General features: G+C 35.2%; 1 protein-coding gene across 3 annotated transcripts in view; it reads right to left on the bottom strand.

The window, feature by feature from the left end:
* Positions 1-19,870, bottom strand: part of LOC5575181 (peroxisomal acyl-coenzyme A oxidase 3) — a 52,217-nt gene that overhangs the window by 30,479 nt on the left and 1,868 nt on the right. Inside the window, exon 1 of one of the 3 annotated variants that reach the window (XM_021846580.1) lies at positions 14,134-14,370. The exons of 1 other annotated variant lie outside the window; for it this stretch is intronic. The gene's annotated coding sequence lies outside the window, so the exon portion shown is untranslated. Of the gene's footprint in view, positions 1-6,869; positions 7,065-14,133; positions 14,371-19,870 lie in introns of those variants that run through there. One more of the 3 variants, XM_021846581.1, reaches the window with a different exon arrangement.

Raw genomic sequence — 19,870 nt, 5'->3', positions numbered from 1 at the left:
GCATTTCGAAATATTCTGAGTAACTTCATACAATATGTTTGAAGTACTTTAAATATGTCTTTGAAAATTGACCATGTATTTCGTAATGCGAAAAATACAAAATATATTTTTTCTAAAATTATTTATTCAAACAATGATTTTAAATTTTATTCAAAATGCATCTAAATCATTCCTTGAACAACTTTTTCATATACATTTGAGTTTGTATTACTTTAAGGATAAATTTGGTTTATCAAGAAAGTGCTTGAAGCTTTGTCGCGAAATTTTCCTTTCTGTCCCATAGTGAATTGAATGGAAGCATGTCCATCCATTGGGGAAATTACCTCCATGCACGCTGCGCCGAGTCGACGTCGACGCTATGACACAATGCAAATGTGGGTAGGTAAATAAAAGCAAAATGATACGCTTATTGATATATTTCGCCTTCGGAGGGTACCGTTTACTGCGGATGGCGTTGAAAGTGGATATTATCTTATCAGTGCCGGCCGGCCGTAGGCTCTGTTTGCAAAGCGTGATTGCCAATTCGGCGTTTCGTTATCTAGAAGTTGCTGTCGTATGGTTGTAAGGCGCGCGTTCGAGAACGATGATGGCAGTAATTAATCTTGGCACGGTCGCCAAATTGAATCATGAACCTACGCATGAATGTTGAATGTGAAATTTTTACAACAACGTGTAAAGCTTAATAACAGCTAATTTAATGGTAAAATAAAGTTAATGCACATTTTGTATTATTAACGGACTGCCCATAACTGCACATTAGTTAAATTCTATTTCTCTGTACAATTTCGTGTTAATACCGTGGAGAGCCATCAAAAGGTAAACACTTTCGATCAACTTACGAAATCTGTGAGACTGTTCTAATAAATTCGAAAGAATTCAAGTTGTTTCGTCGTCACATTGGTAATTTTAACCGCATAACAGTCACATCGAGATTATATCTAAGCCTCGTAATGTAGCAGCAATGAAATTTTTATGAGAATTATTTTATGACTTTTCACCCAGTATGCGATATTGGCTGTACACTTTTTCAACAGCCATTATCTAAAAAACTAACCGTGCTATGATATTTTTGAAAACGGCAATGGATTCAGCAACACTTAATTGAGTGAATAGCGGTATTTTGATGCTTGAGACAAAAAACATGTTCCGCAGTGTAGCTTAAGATTCTTGTTCATCCCAGTTGATAAACGAGGTTTTCTGTCATTTATTGGCAATAGAACTAAATTGTCATACACTTGCATTTTTTTCAGCAGAGTATATATCTGGTCCTTACGGTCATCGAGGAAGGGTGTTGATTTGTTGGTGTGTCATCCATTGTTACTAAAGACCGGGTATATCACTGCATCTTCATGGTTTCCACGGGAAGGAGTTTTTGTTAGTGGAAAGGATTAAGAAGCTACACAACCTGGACTACCCTTGGTTATTGATGCGATTCATGTAACCTAAATTGAAGAAGTCATCTATTAACATCGATGAAGACTCCTGAATAAAAACATAATTTCTGATTATACTAAAAAAATTATATTACCAGCAGCACAAAAAATTAAGGCGATAACATGTAGTTTTATCGCAATGAATTTACTTGTAGAAGTTACCATCAGTACACCAGTATCCACTCATGCCCCTATTTCTGCTCACTAGTGTAAAAATTGATTTTTTGTGTAAAAAAACAACATTTTTCTCACGGATATATTCTAGCAATATTAACAACTTTCAAATGAAATCGCGTGATAATATTTTCAATATTTTCATAATGAAAACACAAAACCTCGTGTGCGGTTATTGGATCACTAGGTATTTTGTGTGTTCCATTAGCCACTCATGCAAAAAATTAAACAAAATTGAACAAAGAAATGTCACTTTTAGTAACAGCCTTCGTTATTACAGTAGAAGCAATGGTTTGATCATAAAAAACATCAGAATAAATAATTCGTCACGAAACCTGTGTACCGTGAGCGGAAATAGGAAAACTTAGATACAGTTACAAATGCAAATAAATATTTTTTTTTATAAAACTTTTGCAAATTATTTTGATTTTATCACTAATTACCTTACTTAGAGGTACATTATGACATAAAAATAGTATTGATCGACAAAATAATTATTTTATAATAAACATTTGAACACAGAACTTCCCTTAAATGAGCGGAATCTGATGCACTGATGGCAATTGAACAAATTTTAGTAGAGCCAGAAAATATCATAAATTTATTTTACCCGGAAAGGTTTGATTGTTACTTACAGATATTCAAGTTTATTAAGTTTTTTACTCAAAATACATTTTAAGTGCAGTCAAGACCTTTCTTCCCAAACATGCCCATTTAATTTCTACAAGTAAATCAATATCGAAAAAACTACATGTCCAAGATTTGAATCGCAATTCGTAGAATATTGAGTCAAAGGAATTTTGAGTGTTTATAAAATTTCAATTTCTGCTCAAACATGTTCAGTTGACTTTTACAAATTGATTCGTGCCGAAAAAACTACACATTAAAGCCTTGAGTTTTGATTTACAGACGAACAAGCTCAGAACATTCAATTTTCATGTTGTTTTCTAAGTAAAAACAATTTTGAGTGTAGTCAAAAAAATATTTTTCTACTCAAACATATTTAGTTGACTTCTACTAGTGAATTTATGCCGAAAAAACTATATGTGGTTGTCTCCAATTTTAATTTACAGACAAAAAAAGCTCAGGAAGAACGAATTCTGTGCATTTTCTGGGTGAAATAAATTTTGAGTGTTATTGTTAATTTATTTTTTTTTACTCTAACAATTAATTTTACTTTCACAATCAATTTTGCATAAAAAAAACTATATGTCATTGCATTGAGTTTTAAGTACAGGCCAACTGGTCCAAAAAATTAGGTTTTTCGTAGTTTAATAAGTAAGAAAAATTTTGTGTTTGGTCAAATATTTCCATTTCTGCTCAAACAGATTCACTTGACTTCTAAAAGCAAATTTATTTCGAAAATACTACATGTCCTAGCATTGAGTTTTTATAGAAACTTAAAAGTAAATGGAGTACCGTATACCTTTTAATTCAGCTCCTTAGGAGCTTCAATTTTGTGTGTAATCAGGGTAAAATAAATGTTGAGTGTTATTGGAAATTATTGTTTTTACTTAAAAAATTTTATTTGATTTTCACAATATATTTTATGTCGGAAAAACTATATGTCATCGCATTGAATTCAAATTCGTTCAAAAAATAGTTTTTTTTTCGTACTAAATTAGGTAAAATAAATTTTGAGTGCAATCAAAAATTTATATTTCTGCTCAAACATGTTCAGTTGACTTTAACAAGTGAACTCATACCGGAAAAACTACATGTCATAATCGTTAATATTGATTTATAAACAAAAAAGCTGAGGGAATAAGTTTTCTGGGTAAAATAAAATTTGTGTGTTGATGGAAATTTATTTTTTTTACTCAAACATTTTCATTTGACTTCCACAATCAATTTTACTCTTGGAAACATTATATGTCACCGCTTTGACTTTTGAATTAAAGGAAACGGCTCCAAAAAATATTTGTATATTAAGTAAAAACCATTTTGAGTATAATCAAAAATTCGTGTTTCTTCTCAAACTTATTTACTTGACTCCTATATGTAAGTTCTTGCCAAAAAATACTATATATCATAGCCTTCAATTTTGATTAACACACAAAAATGCTCAGTAAATACGTTTTTTGAGTATTTTCTGAGTAAAATAAATTTTGAGTGTAATTGAGTTTTTTTTTATTTGATTTTCACAAACAATTTAATGTCTAAAAAACTAAATGTCATCGCATTCAATTTGGAGTTAGGTCCAAGTCATGTCAAAAAAACTAGATGTCATAGCTTTGAGTTTTTTATACAGACGAACAAACATTTTTTTTTCCTACTCTACAAAATTCACCCGACTTCTACAAGTAAATTAATGTCGAGAAAACTGCATGCAATTTTAATTTTCAGACAAAAAAGCTGAGAAAATACTTTTTTCGTGTGGTTTTCTGGGTAAAATAAATTTTGACTATCACAATTAATTTTATGTCGAAAAACTATAAGGTACAGTGGGGAAAGTGTAGCAGTGGGGTAAGTGGATCATTTGTCCATATTAAGCATAAATACTTGAATATGTTGAATGTTTTCGCACCATTGCTTCGCTTTAGGTTATATTCTTACGTCCACACTAATACTATTGCAAAACTGGTAATACACGTACACTAACACAAACAAACTTATTAGCTGCAAAAATCAAATAATTTAAAAATTGTTTTCTATCATTCAAAAATCCATTGCATCACTGTCTAAAATCGAATACTATTAGTTTTTTCAACACATGGTGAGCATTTCAGTTCTAATTGAGTGAATCACAATGAAAAATATGTGATTTTTAAAAATAAATACTGATATATTGGACATGGTACACATTCCCCTACTTTTTATTGGGATGGGGTAAGTGGATCAAGCATTGTTATCGCATATTAAAAGACTGCTAATGCGAATTTGAATTAGTTTGATTATCCTCAAATGTTGTTTTCCTTCAACTTTTTTCATTCTTAGCTTAAATTTGTCAAAGTTCCATAGAAAATTTGAATTAATCCACCTTAAAGTATTTTGAATCTTTCTTTCTGGTATGAAAAATATAAAAGAATAAATATTGCAAAATTCAAACAAAACTTTTCGTGGATTATCTGAGCTGAATTGTGAATGAGCAAAATAAACAAATTTTCCAATTTAAAGCATATTATCGTACCTTATTTGACGATATAAATTGTTCTAGATAGATGGTACAATTATATTCATGAATGGTATCAAAATATTTCAGTTTGTTAAACAAAAGTAAATGTAACTAATATTTTTAAACTACGAGTGTTTTTGAAAACATCATTAGGAATAATCCTACAATACTTCTGTATACCTTATGAAAATAAAACAGATGGATTTTCTCCAAATTATTCTAGTTACAATATTTCTTTTAGTGTGAATTGATGTTTAAAATTTTTTCATAATATTTTGATAAAATAAAGATACTTTTTTATTTTCAAAAGCATCAAAATGTAATATAATTAGCACTAATAACAAGAACGAGAGTAATATCATTCTTACTATACATAATTACACCTCATTTGTTTTGAGAATAGTTTTTTTTTATTGGTGATCCACTTACCCCACCATGGTGGGGCAAGTGGATCATTTGGCGTAAATTTTCAAGTCCTTCATACTCAATACATAACAATCAGAAAAATCAAAATAATTGACGATTTGCAGTACATTAGTCCCTTATTTGTCATACACAGAAAAAAGTTTGAATAACATTATTAACGTTAGCTGTACATAACAATGAAGTTGACAATTGTTTTTTCTGTATCCACTTACCCCACGGTACCTTATGTCATCGCTTTGAATTTTGAGTTGTCCAAAAAATAAGGCTTTTCGTAAAATTTTAAGTAAAATAATTTTTGAGTGTAATCAAAAATTTCTATTTCTACTCAAACATGTTCACTACAGGCAAACAAGAAAAATAAAGTCGAAACAACTACACTTCACCAGTTTGAATTTTGTAAAAAAATGCGCTTTTCAAAATACTAGGAAGTGCCTTTTGTTTAATAACTTTGGGTAGACGTGTCTATTTTTAAAATCACAAAATGAACATTAATCTTGAATATTGTCCGGTTCCATTGCTGAAATTTTTTTGAAAATCTCTGGTCAAAGTTCTTAAGTTAAAGCATTTTAAACTTTTTTTGAACCCTTGGTAGTTGGCGTAAGTTTTCACCCCCTTGGTAGAAGAAGAGTTAATCGATAGCCCTCTAAACCGTTTTACATCTGTCAAAATGGAGGCTAACATATAGTGGAGGTAAGATTGTTTGCCAATATAAACGCAAGCTTCGAATACAATTACACTTGCTTTGCAATTTTATTCAATTCTTTTCGGCATCGATAAATGATAAATTACAAAAGTATTATAATACCGTTTAAAAACATATTATGATGAAATACAGTCATTGTGAAGTTTAATGATTACAAGTTACGTCTTCACTGGGACAGAGCCTGCTTCTCAGCTTAGTGTTCAATGAGAACTTCCACATTTATTAACTGAAAGCTTTCTTTGCCAAAATTGCCATTCTCGCATTTGTATATCTTGTGGCTGGTACGATCATACTCTATGCCCAGGGAAGACAAGAAAATTTCCATTACGAAAAGATCCTAGACCGAGCGGGATTTGAACCCAGACACCTTTATCATGGCTTTGCTTTGTAGCCGCGGACTCTAACTACTCGGCTAAGGAAGCTGACTGGAGACCTAGAGATTCAAAATTTCCGTAACAAAGCATTCCTTTGATTATATTTGAAATTCTGTTTTGATTGTGCTCATAACTAATGTACGCTGAGCTTGCATTACGTTACTATGCTGTGTCTGACGTAATAGAACAAGTTGATTGATAATATCTGAAAACACCACTAGAACAACCCAGAAATGTTTCTGAAGCCATTTATATTTCACTTGCTCCACTTATTCAAACGCAAGTGAGACTATTCATAACTCAAAGTTTCCTTGAGGTTAATCATTCTCACCTCGGCCCTGCTATTGTTGGTGATATCACTGTACATTTTAGATGGAGCCAAGCACCTTGAATCGAACGCTCCTAGCAGTTGAAAGCCTATACACTAGAGCTATGATGTTTTGTTAGTATCATCAATTTGAAATCAATCACGCTGAAAGAAGCTTCACAAATTTTCATAGCTTTTCTTCCCAGGTTTTCAAAAGAACACGAGCTCCAACGGGAGGCAGAAACCCACGGGAATCAAGGCCGGAAGCAACCTAAGCGGAATCAATACCCCCTCATTCATTCGCTCCCGTAGAATACACAGAAACCTGGATAGATACCTATACAACTTTTTCCCTTCTCATCAATTTACACGATTCCATAAAACATGAATGAAAACTTCTTCTCCGCTGCGCCTGTTTTCTTCTTCGCTACGCTACTTTGTTGTATTGTATTCAAAACGCCACCAACCGAGCGAAGAAACAACTCTTTCCGAACTATTATACTGCAAGCCGCGCTGTTTTCTTCGCTGGCCACCACGGTTTACACGGATAATCAATCACAGAATTTTAATGAATCAACACAACAAATCCACCCACACTGACACAGCCCGACTTTAATGCTTGAATGATATGCACAGCCACACCACACTATACTCGTCCGATTTTCGGACATGCGCTTCAAGAAAGCACAAGGTTCCCACCCGCTCTCACCCGCTTCACGATAACCGAAAAACCACTTGTGGAGGTTTCAACCTCCTGGCTCTGCACCTGCATCAGCTGGAATTACGAATTTCGTTTTTGGTAAGTTTTGTTCGCGGTTCGACTTCTCCAGCAGGAAGCCTTATCAAATTCGTAATCGTCTCCGGGACGGGAGAAGAATCAATTAGGCATCACACCATCGCCAAAGAACGTGCAAATATTTGGCTCGCTTCGAATTTTTGCTCATTTCTTCCAAACGAATGGAAAACTATTAGAGGCCATCAAACTGGCAGGAGAAAGAAAAACCAAAAAAACATGTTCTGCAGGTTTTGTTTCTTTAGAAGGCTCAACGAAAAATTCTCACAGGCCAAGAATCGAAAACAGCTCCAGTTAATTACTCGAAACAGCGGGATGAGTGCAAGACGAAGCAACCGAAACCATATGTAAGATCTGAAGATTTTATTTGGATACTTTTCAATTGCTTGTGAGTTGGTTTACTTCAAATAAAGCTTGGATTGGATGGCGGAAAAAGATTCATAACTTCTAGGTTGTTCTCTAATTGCATATATTCCTATCTAAACATCTTGCTATCATCTTATCTTCATATATTCGAATCTCCCTATCTTTGTATCCTTCTATCTTCCTATTTTCCTTTCTTGCTATCTTCCTATCTTCTTATATTCATGTCTTCGTACATTCCTATCCTCCTATCTTTCTATCTTCATGTCTTCATATATTCCTATCTTCCAATCTATCTAATTTCTGAAATTTTATCTTCCTATCTTCCTATATACCTATCTTCATATCTTTCTATATTTGTGTCTTTCTATCTTCCCATCTTCCTAGACCGGTATACTTTTATCTTCCTTATCTTTTTATCTTCATATCTTTCTATCTTCTTACCTTCTAATCTTCCTTTCTTGCTATATTTCTATCTTCCTATCATCCTATCATCCCATCATCCGATCCCATCTCTCTATTTCCATGTCCTCCTTTCTTCCTATTTTCCGATTGTTTCTGGAATAGTTTGGTGGCATGTTGCTTGTATATTACTGAGGTTGTAAAGAATTTAACAAATCGTCTAAAGCAGAATTTCAGTATCCCGATCAGAGCGTTGACTGCTCACTACCGATATGGAAGATGATCAGCGTACCGTCAAACGGAATAACTTGCAACACTTTTGAAGTTCAATGCTACACGTATGAAAAATTTGAGGATTCAGATGAGCAGAACAAGCTACCCTCTGTAATTTCCGGAGGGAGGAACCGGCATATGCAAATTTAATGGTTCAATCAGCCGAATTGCATCAGGAGCAATTCCAGCGCAACTTCATCGCTCGAAGCACTGACTGACGTGTCATTCGTCTTTTCCCGTTTGCTTAGATTTTCCTTGTTAATCAAACTATATGCCCTACTGCTTAGTTTATATCTTCTCTTGTACCTCTCTCAATCCCTACATTCTCCTCCTGATCACTTTTATGATAATAAGAACGTTTTTTCTATTACCTTTCAATGACAAAATAAATTCAAATTATCTTTCATTCATCTCTTGCTTTCCTTGAGTTCTTTCATACTAAAGATTACATACATATTTTCAAAAAATGTTAGAACATTTTGTTTTAACATCATTATCATCATTCCTCATTTCTCATTACTCACTTCTCACTCCTAATTGTTTATTCCTAATTCCTCATTCCCCATGCCTTACTCTTCACACCTCACTCTTCATTCCTCATTTTTCACTCCTCACTCCTCATTCCTAACTCTTCACACCTCATTCTTCATTCCTCATTTTTCACTCCTCACTCCTCATTCCTCATTCCTAATCCCTGATTTTTCACTCCTAATTTCTTACTCCTCATTCCTCTCTCTCACTCTTCATTCCTCACCTCACACTCCTAATTTCTTACCTCTCACTCTTCATACCTCATTCCTCTTACTTCACTCCTCCTTCTTCATTCCTTATTACTTTCTCCTCAATCCTCATTCCTTATAACTTAATCTTCAATCCTCATTCCTCACTCCTCATTCTTCACTCCCCATTCCTAAATCCTCAATCTACAGATATTACTCCTCATTCCTCATTCTGCACTTCTCACTCCTCATTTTTCATTCCTCATTCCTTATTACTTACTCCTCACTCTGCAGACATCACATCTCATTCCTCACTCTTCATTTTTTACACCTCACTCCTCATTCCTCACTCCTCATTCCTCATTCCTCACTCCTCATTCCTCATCTCTCACTCCTCATTGTTCATTATTCACTCCTCATTCCTCACTTTTCATTCATCATCTCTCATTTCTCATTCCATATTCCTCATTCTTCACTCCTTTTTCCTCAATTCTCACTTATCATTTCTAATTCCTCATTCCTTACTCATCATCCCTTATTCCTCACTATTTATTCCGCACTCCTCACTTCTCATTCTTCATACCTCACTCCTCATTCCTCATTACTAGTAAGTAAGTTCATACTAGTAACTAGTAAGTTCATTCCTCATCTCTCATTTCTTATTTCGTACTCCTCATTCCTCACTCCTCATTTATCATTCCTCATTCCTCACTCCTCATCCCTAATTCCTCATTCTTCCTTCTCCACTTCTCATTTCTGATTCCTAGCTTCTCACTCTTCATCCCTCATCCCTAGTTCTTCACTGCTCACTCCTCACTCCATATTTTTCGATTCTCATTCCTCACTCCTCACCCTTCACACTTCACTCTTCATTTCTTACTTCTGAACCCTCACTCCTCATTCCGCACTCATCACTCCTCATTCCATTTTCCTCAAACCTCATTTCTCACTCCTCATTCCTCATTTCTAAATCGTCTTTGCTCATTCTTCACTCCTCATTCCTCATTCCACACTTTAAATTCATCATCTCTCATTTCTCATTCCTCATTCCTCATTCTTCACTCGTCTTTCCTCAATTCTCACTTCTCAATTATTATTTCTCATTCCTCACTTCACACTCCTCATTTAAAATTCCTCATTCCTTACTCATCATTCCTTATTTCGCACTCTTCATACCTTACTCCCCATTCCTCACTCCTCATTCGTCATTACTAGTAAGTAATAATAAAAAGAAAAATGTTTCATTCCTCAATTCTTATTCATTCCTTCTTCTTCACAAGACTGACGTGTCATTCTTCTCTTCACGTTTGCTTAGGGTTTCCTTGTAACTCAAACTATCTGCCCTTTTGCTTAGTTCATATCTTCTCTAGTACCTCTCTCAATCCCTACTCCCCTCTCTTTGAAAACTAATAATTGTTGATTGAATTATGAGTATTTAACCTATTTGATTGAAAAATCAATTGGTATTGTATTGGGAGCAGTGATGGAAACCGTCAGTGACAATAGAAGGTGTCAAGCGACTTTTACAGTGTTGCATCCTTACTGTCATCAGACGGAAGAGATTTTTTCAAATTCTCTATGACTTTCATATGACAGAAACACTATATATATTAGAAGACGCCTCACGGAGCACATCCATCCTCCGTCAGTACAGATGGTGACTGAGACAAACTGACCCTCTTCGCAGGCAGCTAGCCTCACTAATAGCAGAGCTCTCTCCTACCTGCTTGGTGTGAGAGTAAAAGAGTAGGAGAGAGTGAAACTAGATGTAAATATAGATAAGTTGAAAATAGATCTGTACCGATAAAGCAGCTACAGATCAACTGAGTCCGACACAGTAGTGGCCACGAGCACGGAGTGCCTTAAAAAAAACTCGTTGTAGAACTTGATTTTTACAGCACTCATCATAATTACAATGTAAGACTCGTGCTGTAAAAATCATCATTCTGCAACTTGTTGCAATTTCTCATCGTAATAGGCCAACCCGTCATGTAATGGCCTACCTTCCTGCATTGTCCTATGAGTCTATTACCCAACTGAAAAGCGTTCCGTAATGACTCATTACGCAATGCTTTCTAATTGCGTAATGGTTCATTACGCAACGCTGTACATTGAAAGTGAATGAAGTACATGTGATTTATATAACTATCATTCTTAGAAAAATGAAGAGGTCTATGAATTTTTCTTCTTAGGATTTGTGTGATTATTATTATTTTATTACACTTTTTTATATTAAATTTAGGGGAGGGATTATTAGAGTATGTTTAAAACTACTAATTGAACTTCAACACTTCACTTTTTGCAAAAAAATAAAATAATAAAATCACTAGTAAGGCGAGCAAATACCTTTAAATTATTATTTTATTGTTGCAAGGAAATTTCGACGCACCCTGCAGCAACAGTTGAAGATTTCCACAGACAAACAGACGTCACACTCTCATCATCGTCCATCGACCACCTTTTAAACGGTCAATTCAAAAATATGGTAGGTGGCTAATCCACCACCCGCAGCGCTCGCATCGTTTTTGTTCGCGTTTGACGTTTACACACTATCGCCATCTGTTGGCCCGTCGGCCAAACACACTAATTTTAGCATTGGGCGTACATGTCCTCGAGACTATGACTTTAATCGAGATTTGTTCTAAGTGTTACGTCTGTTTGTCTGTGAGATTTCCATCCTCCATGCCTCTTCAGAGCATAAATATCTACCCCAAAATCTGCCAGTAGAGACACGGGCGATCGACGAAAACAGTGCCTTGTGTAATCTGCTGGTGTCGGTGGCTTCAGAAATTCTAGATTGGGTTTCTCCGGTAGGTGAGCATCCAGGGCCACTTCCGCTGCCGACTCAATATTAATCGGAACATCTGAATTGGAATAGCTCATTTGAAAAATTGTGACAATTGTTCAGTACACCCTACTATGATCAGAATTTCTCAAATTTGGCTACGGACGACCATGTGCAGATTGATGAGAAATACAGTAATGATTTTGTCAGCCTCATGTTGCATTTAGGATTGACAAAATCAGGAAAGAACTAAAATCGGGATAACATTTTTCGACTGGTTTCAAGTTTAATTTTAACTTAAGGACTTAGTTTTATGATTTTGTTAATATAAACATTGTTTTTTTACTTCCATTTTCTATGTACCGTAATCCAAGGTAATATTGATAAGTTTCTCGGATAATTATTAAAAATTTTAAATTTGAAAAATTCGATCTAAAAATGATTGTATAGACGTGACCAAGGTCATAATTGACTTTATGCACCAAATATTGCCAGTATAGGCGTGTTTAGTCTAATTAAAATATATATAAATTTAAGGCTGACAAAATCGGAACAGAGGATGCTAAAATCGGTAGACAAAATCGGGTCAAAAAGGGTGCTCATATCGGGGGTAGATAAAATCGGGGTTAGACTAAATCGGGGGCTAACAAAATCGGGTCATTACTGTAGTTTTAAAATTATTCCTCAAGTAACCTTTAGTGGAATTGTTGTACGCAACTCGGTGCGTTGGATAAACGTACGAGTCGCGCTGTAAAAATCTTCATTCTGCACCTTGTTGCGTAAAATACTATTTAACCTTCAGCAAACCAACTAAAATAGAAATAATGCAATGTACTTAAATTCTCATTAAAAGTTTCTGTTTCATACCTAAGCATTGTAATAATTATAATTTTACGTCACCGAACGTCAATTCGGTTATTTTCCTTCTTCAAGAGACACCACTCAGGTGATGAAATAGGATTATCATATTGCGATGGCACAAATCTTCTAATTGGCAAGGTGCTTGCAGTGATGGTTTTCTGATACTTGATCCATTCTTCTTCTTCTTCTTCTTCTTCTTGGCATTACGTCCTCACTGGGACAACGCCTGCTTCTCAGCTCAGTGTTCTTATGAGCACTTCCACAGTTATAAACTGAGAGCTTTCTGTGCCAAAGTTGCCATTTTCGCATTCGAATATTATGTGGCAGGTACGATGATACTCTATGCCCAGGGAAGTCAAGGACATTTCCATCGCGAAAAGATCCTGGACCGACCGGGAATCGAACCCAGACACCTTCAGCTCTGTAGCCGTGGACTCTAGCCACTCGGCTCAGGAAGGCCCCTTGAACCATAATAACTTTGAATTTGCCGCACACAACAGCCCAATAGATTTTGCAATACATTCCTATTAAGCCAATTAGGTAATCATCAATCAATTAAAGGACAAAATTGTCATCGAACTCGATAGACAACTGGCATTCCAATTGACGCAATCTCGCATCTAATCATAGTTAGAGATGATTTCATTTGTAACATCTAATAACATTGTTGATTTCGAATGACCACAACACAATCGTGCTGCAATGATCGAATTGATATCAAATACCTTGACACATTATTACATATCATGTTTGATTTGAATTTGAGCAGCGTTTGATTCATATTGGTTACATTCCAGTAACGACTGGTCTTATCTTAGTGAGGCAGAAAAGCCTCTAATTTGATGAATCGTTTCTCTGACATTAACACTTCGAAATTTTCACATCACATCAATAAGTTCCACTGTGGTATCGAGTTCACTATTCCGCCCTTCTTTCCATTTATTCTAGTTGGAACAATTCCCCAAAAGCAACACTGTCGTCCAGCGATTCAATAGATTCAACCTCAAATTGCGGTCATCAGCGAAATAGATAATCCAGATGGCCTTCGATCGATGCCAGGTATGAAAGAAGTCCTTACAATACCCCGCCAGAAACCCACAACCAAACCACAAACTTCACTATCTTCACCACACCACGATATTCAATTCTATGAGCCTTAACGACTGTCACCACATCATCAGCGCACCGAAGATAGTCTCACACGTAATGCTCTGCCGAGTTTGCCTCACGTGGCTTCACCGCGTAACCAACCGTTCATCTTCTTCTCGTTGTGTCTTTGGATTGGATTGAAGACAGTACATATTGCAACTTGATATCGTTTTCCACTCTTCATCCCTGGGCTTGGATAAGTCTCGCCAGGCTGTCATTGGAATTGGCAATCGGTACAACTGTAACACAAACCTACCCGAAATGAAGCAATGCTGTTAATTTTTCTCCACCCACTCAATATGACGAATTGTCACACAGATATTTTGCGGTTTCGATAAAGCTATGATGACGACAACTATTTCCGATTCCAAAAACTGTATCACACTGGCACTTCACTTGACTTCAAATTACAGTATGCCGGTAAAGCGCCGGAGGAGACACGAACACTCACTATAGAGACTGTTGGCTGCCCGAGAGAAGACTGAATAAGCCGGGCGAGCAATAATAATAAAAGCCTCTTGATGTCTTTCATTGCTCCGAGCAATTCCATGGGAAATGAAACGAATGTTTGTCGACTTTAACCTCTTTGATTTATGAAGCTTTATATTTGATGATACACAATTTAGGGTTTCAATGCTAGTGGGGTCTATTACTAGTAGCTAAAATTCATTCTAGACGCTTTTCCGCAATGATATCTCAGACGCATAGGGTAATTCGCTAATTGTTGAACGCTACCCAAATGTTGAACGATCTGTAAAAACCATGTTAAAACAGGAAATTGAACCATTTTCAAACAGTTTCAATAAATTATACAGATTATTTCGTAAGTTAGCTGTACTATTGGACACAATAAATTTAATTAGCACATTAATTTCTTAAACGAAATATCTATTGAAAATTTTTATCGGTAGGTGAAACGAAAATTTCAATTCTCGTAGAAAAAAACTTAAGCTGGGGCTGCTATGAAATAAGCTGTGTAGTAAAACATACTACGTATATTGGGTTAAGCACCTATTCACGATATCAGTAAAAGTCTACTTTAGTTATTTTCTAGACATCCGTACAATTTACTCGTACCTTTTAATTACATAAAAACATTTCAATTGCACTTTCGTTTCACGTACATTTTCCATTTGTTGAACACTAGCATAACATCACAGGCTTGGTTTCATCAACAGTATTGCCAGTTTTTTTTATTTTCGTAGCAAATACCTATATAGTATTGTTTATTGCTTTAATTATCTGTTGAATTAAATTATTTTTAAAAAAAAATCCTATAATGGTGTCTGTTGCAATGATGAAAAACGCGATTTAGCAAAGTATAATTAATTGCATCCTTGGCTATATCCTGAATCTTTTTCGAATGTCACTAGCTTCACTATGGCATCAATGCCATCACCGTTTGTTTGTTTACATCATGATTGAAATTACGCATCGGCTGCCGATTTATCCGGAGTATAACCACAATCTCGCGATTGATGCTGTAATGTCGAAGGTAATGTACATTAGGAGAAGCCGCTAAAGTCTATGGAGCGCCGAAGAGGACGATTCACGTCCGTCTCAGCCCAGAGTGGTCAGGGAAAGTGCTTCGCGGACCTTACCCTGTCGTCACAACCGACAAGGAGCGCGAACTTGCAAGTTGAATGAATGCGGGTGTAAAGCGGTCAACATTTAGCGACAATCGTTCAACATTAGGATAAGATGGGTTATGTATGTGTTCAACAATTGGATATAGAACTATCTTTTTAAATATATATTTTTTTATTTCATAATGGACATAACAGTGCCAAAAATGTAACAGGAATAATGTTAAACAATCGCCTACGGAGTTGAATGCTTTTTTTAGCAACGTTTCTATCAGAACTACCATTAAAATCAAATAACATAAAAACGTCTTTAACCGTTCAACATTTGGCGATTTACACTATACGTTTTGTGGAGTCTAACAACAAATTCAATGTCTTTACTTCATAGTACGTCTATGAAACATACAAAATCATTCGATTTTTCCAGCGAAATATGCGTTTGAAAAACTGTTGTCCGAATGCCTATTATGGACCCTCTCGGGGTCCATAATAGCGTGTTATGGACCCTCCATTTGATTCCCATGTAATCCAGCTCGCTGCCGACGAGCCTATTATGGACCCACCTGGAAATACGTATTATGGACCCTCTTGTGTGGTTTCATTTACAAAACTGTTCAAATATCTGTATTTATGCGTCTCAAACCAAATATTTTGCCTGAAACTGCTGACTAACAATGTAATCGAAGTTCCCCCGGTGGATTTTCATAGGAATAAAGTTGCTTTGAGTGTTAATTTTATGTTTTTCTGTAGGGGGTCCATAACCGGCATCGACTCCCTATTTTCAGTTTTCATACAAAAACAATTTATTTTCAATTTTTGCCGTACAATTTTTTTTCAATATTCATACCAAATTCTTACCATTGTGAAAATTCCGAAAAAAAACACTAACCCGTATAAGCCTGAGTGAAAGCAAAAATACTAAAACCATCATCGCTCAGCGAATACATAACAGATTCAAATATTTTTTGTCAGTATACTGGCACACATATATTGCTTCTAGAAGTAACCAGAGGAACTCGAGAATATTCCTGTGGCCAGAGTTATTCCGGTCACTGGATCAAGTCAGGCAACAAAGGCCTATTATTGGACATGCCATTTTATCTTTACTTATTTGCAATGACAATCATTTTAATTTGCATAAACTATTAAGATCTGATATTGAACATCATAAATGAAGAGTTTTGCAGGGTTTAAAATGTACCCAGATGTGACCACTCGGACTAAATGCCCGGACGAACCGGCTATAGATTTGATGGATACTAAACCGTTTCAATTCTCGAAAAGTAGAGATCAAGCATAACAGTTCACCGAAAATGGTCACTTGTAGGATCAATCGAATACAGGACACATGGTTATCCAGTTCAATCGTAGCTCAAAAAGTTTACGCTAACGCGTTTTTCTTAAAATTCCATGATGCAGAGCCTGCATGAAAGCCGACTCCGGAAATTATCTATAACTCCAGGGGCACAAAAACACAATGCCCTTAGAAGGTACAAGGTAGGGTAAAAGCGCTGGTTTTGGCCAGCCTAAGAGAAAATGTCAATAAAAATTAAATGGGAAGCAGTATTTATACTACAAATATGTCAAATGCAAGCTTTCATTCCGTATTATGTGTGTAAATATCAAAACTGAGCTAAAATTATAAAGAAAATGAATTGTTTTTCTTATGTTTTGAATCAAATTGGACGAGTAAATGAATGTAGCTCTATCATATGAATGCGATCTACTGAACACAAATGATTTCATGCTGATTGGCAAAGTAAAATGGTGTATAATCCACTATGGCTACAACTGGCGTATGGCCAAAACCGGTGCTTCTACCCTACTCCAATCTACTTTTTTGTTTCTCTATTAATATTCTGCTCAGAGGATTCAAATACATTAAGAAGAGTTCGAATACATTAAAAAGAGGAACAAAAACTTAATGTACAACTTAATGGGTGCAGCTTATTTTTCAAAAATTTCTCAAAACAAAAAAAAAATCGCGTGCTCTTTTGAATTTTAATTATAGTAAAAGGGAAATATTGAGCCAATAATTTTAAGATTTAAAGGTGGCGCAAGTGACTCTTCTCACTAAAAACAATCATCTTTGTTTGACCATAACTCCATGAAGACTTAGCCGATTCCTAATCGTTTGACATGCTTTTGAAGCAAATTGTGGATACAACATATTGATTTAAAAAATAGTTTTGACTCAGTTATTTAACGAAAACTTCCCAAAATCATGAGTTTTCTACTGAAAATACTGTAATTTTCAAATTTTTGTTCGTTAAACGTTAATACTTACGTGGAAACTTTTTTTTATTTGTTAAACCTTCAAAAAGGTTTCATAATTAAATAACACACATATTTTTTGAATTTTTAAAAATTATATACATTATTCAAATTGTAGTTATAACAACATGCTTTATAAACTCTAGTTAAACAGTAAAATGTAATTTTCGGTGAAAAAAAAACAACAATTCGTAGAAGTTTGATTTTTTTATAGAAAAATCATGTTTTTGGTTGTGTTTGTAATTAACGAAGTCAAAACAATTTTTCAATTAAATTTGTTGTAAGCACAGTTTGAAAACAGCTAAATTAGCTTCAAAAGCATGTTATAAAATCCGCAATTGGATGAATATTCATGAAGTTGAAATAAATTCTCTCACTGTTGTTCGTAGGTACACTTAGAAGAGTCGAATTGGGCATCTCAGAGAGCCGTAGGAAGTGTAGGGGTCGTGTCAGACTTTGGTTTCAGGTTGGCCGATTGCGCTGCAGAATCGTTACCCGTTCTGTGGCGTAGTTGGTTAACGCGCCCAGTCTAGCGTATTGGGAGTCATGGGATCGGAGCCCACCAGAACGATTCTATTATTTTTCACAATTTTACATCTCAATTTGTCCAAACTGACTTTTGTTTCTACGACCTTCAGGTTTTTTCAAAACACCGTCGGCTAGTTTAAGCCGTAATAGACATGACAACCCTAGTTGAATAACAAAGTCATCAAGACTTCATCTTCTTCTTCTTTTTGGCGTTACGTCCCCACTGGGACAAAGCCTGCTTCTCAGCTTAGTGTTCTTATGAGCACTTCCACAGTTATTAAACTGAGAGCTTTCTTTGCCGATTGACCATTTTTGCATGTGTATATCGTGTGGCAGGTACGAAGATACTCTATGCCCTGGGAATCGAGAAAATTTCCATTACGAAAAGATCCTCGACCAGCGGGATTCGAACCCACGACCCTCAGCATGGTCATGCTGAATAGCTGCGCGTTTACCGCTACGGCTATCTGGGCCCCTAAAAAAAAAAAAACATCAAGACTTCACTGAAGGTCATATTTCATAACTTGAAAATTTACCTTAAAGTCGCTTGCGCCACCTCTTAATCTTAATATTTTTGGCTCAAAATTTGAGGTTTCTCTTTTTATGTGATTTGAATTCGGAAGAGCACACAAATTTATTTATTCACGTACTATGGGCTTATTCATAAATTTCATAACGCTGAAGGGGTGGGTGGGTGTCCTCATGATGTTACGGCTCATACAAAATTTGTAGAACATTCATACAAAAAGCGTTACGAATGGGTCAAAAATTGGCGTTATGAAATAAATGAATGAACCCTATACCCTTGACTAAAGGGGTCATAAAAGTAGAAAGTCATGTTTGAAGCATTCTTTTCAATATTTCATGCGATTGTGATGTTTACAACGTATCAATTTTGTCTAAAGTACACTTATCAGTTTTACCCCAACAGGGTGTCGATCTTACTCGCACTCTAAATATTCTTTAATATATCATCGAGCGATATCAAGAATTGATAGATTTGTAATCAATATGTAATTCAACAATGATTTTAGGTTAATTCAACAAGCAAAACAACAAATTTTCAATGAGCTAAGGACGTCGGTTTCACCACGATTTTCTCAACTTCTTCAGTAATTGTTCTGCATTTTTTCAAAAAATTACCTTAAAAATGAATCATTTTTTTCTGAAACTCCGTCAGTTTTTTTTTATGAATTCCAGAAATAGTTCATACACAGATTTCTTTATATTTTCTTTTATACATATATCACTCTTGCCCTTATATTTGTCAAAGTAGATTAAGTAATTTCTATATGAATTCCATCAAATCTCTTGAAAATTTTGAAATCACATCCATCAAATTTTGAAATCTGAAAATAATACTTTTTAGAGTTCATTTATAGAATTCTTTTATTTTTGTTTTCCAGGCAATGTTTTACATGTCAGATATTTACTAACCAAGATTTTTCCATTAAAATACTTCTACAATTGCTACACAAATTTTCCCAAGTGATTTTCAGAACACCTCCAGGAATTTCTCCTAAAACAACTGTCAAGTGATTCTAAAAATTTGTCTTAAAAATTCCTTCAGTTTTTCCTAAGCATCTCTCCTTTGTAGATTACTCC

The sequence above is a fragment of the Aedes aegypti genome, chromosome 2 (genome assembly GCF_002204515.2).
Source record: "Aedes aegypti strain LVP_AGWG chromosome 2, AaegL5.0 Primary Assembly, whole genome shotgun sequence".
Lineage (NCBI taxonomy): Eukaryota > Metazoa > Arthropoda > Insecta > Diptera > Culicidae > Aedes > Aedes aegypti.
This window is presented reverse-complemented; position numbering and strand designations above follow the sequence as displayed.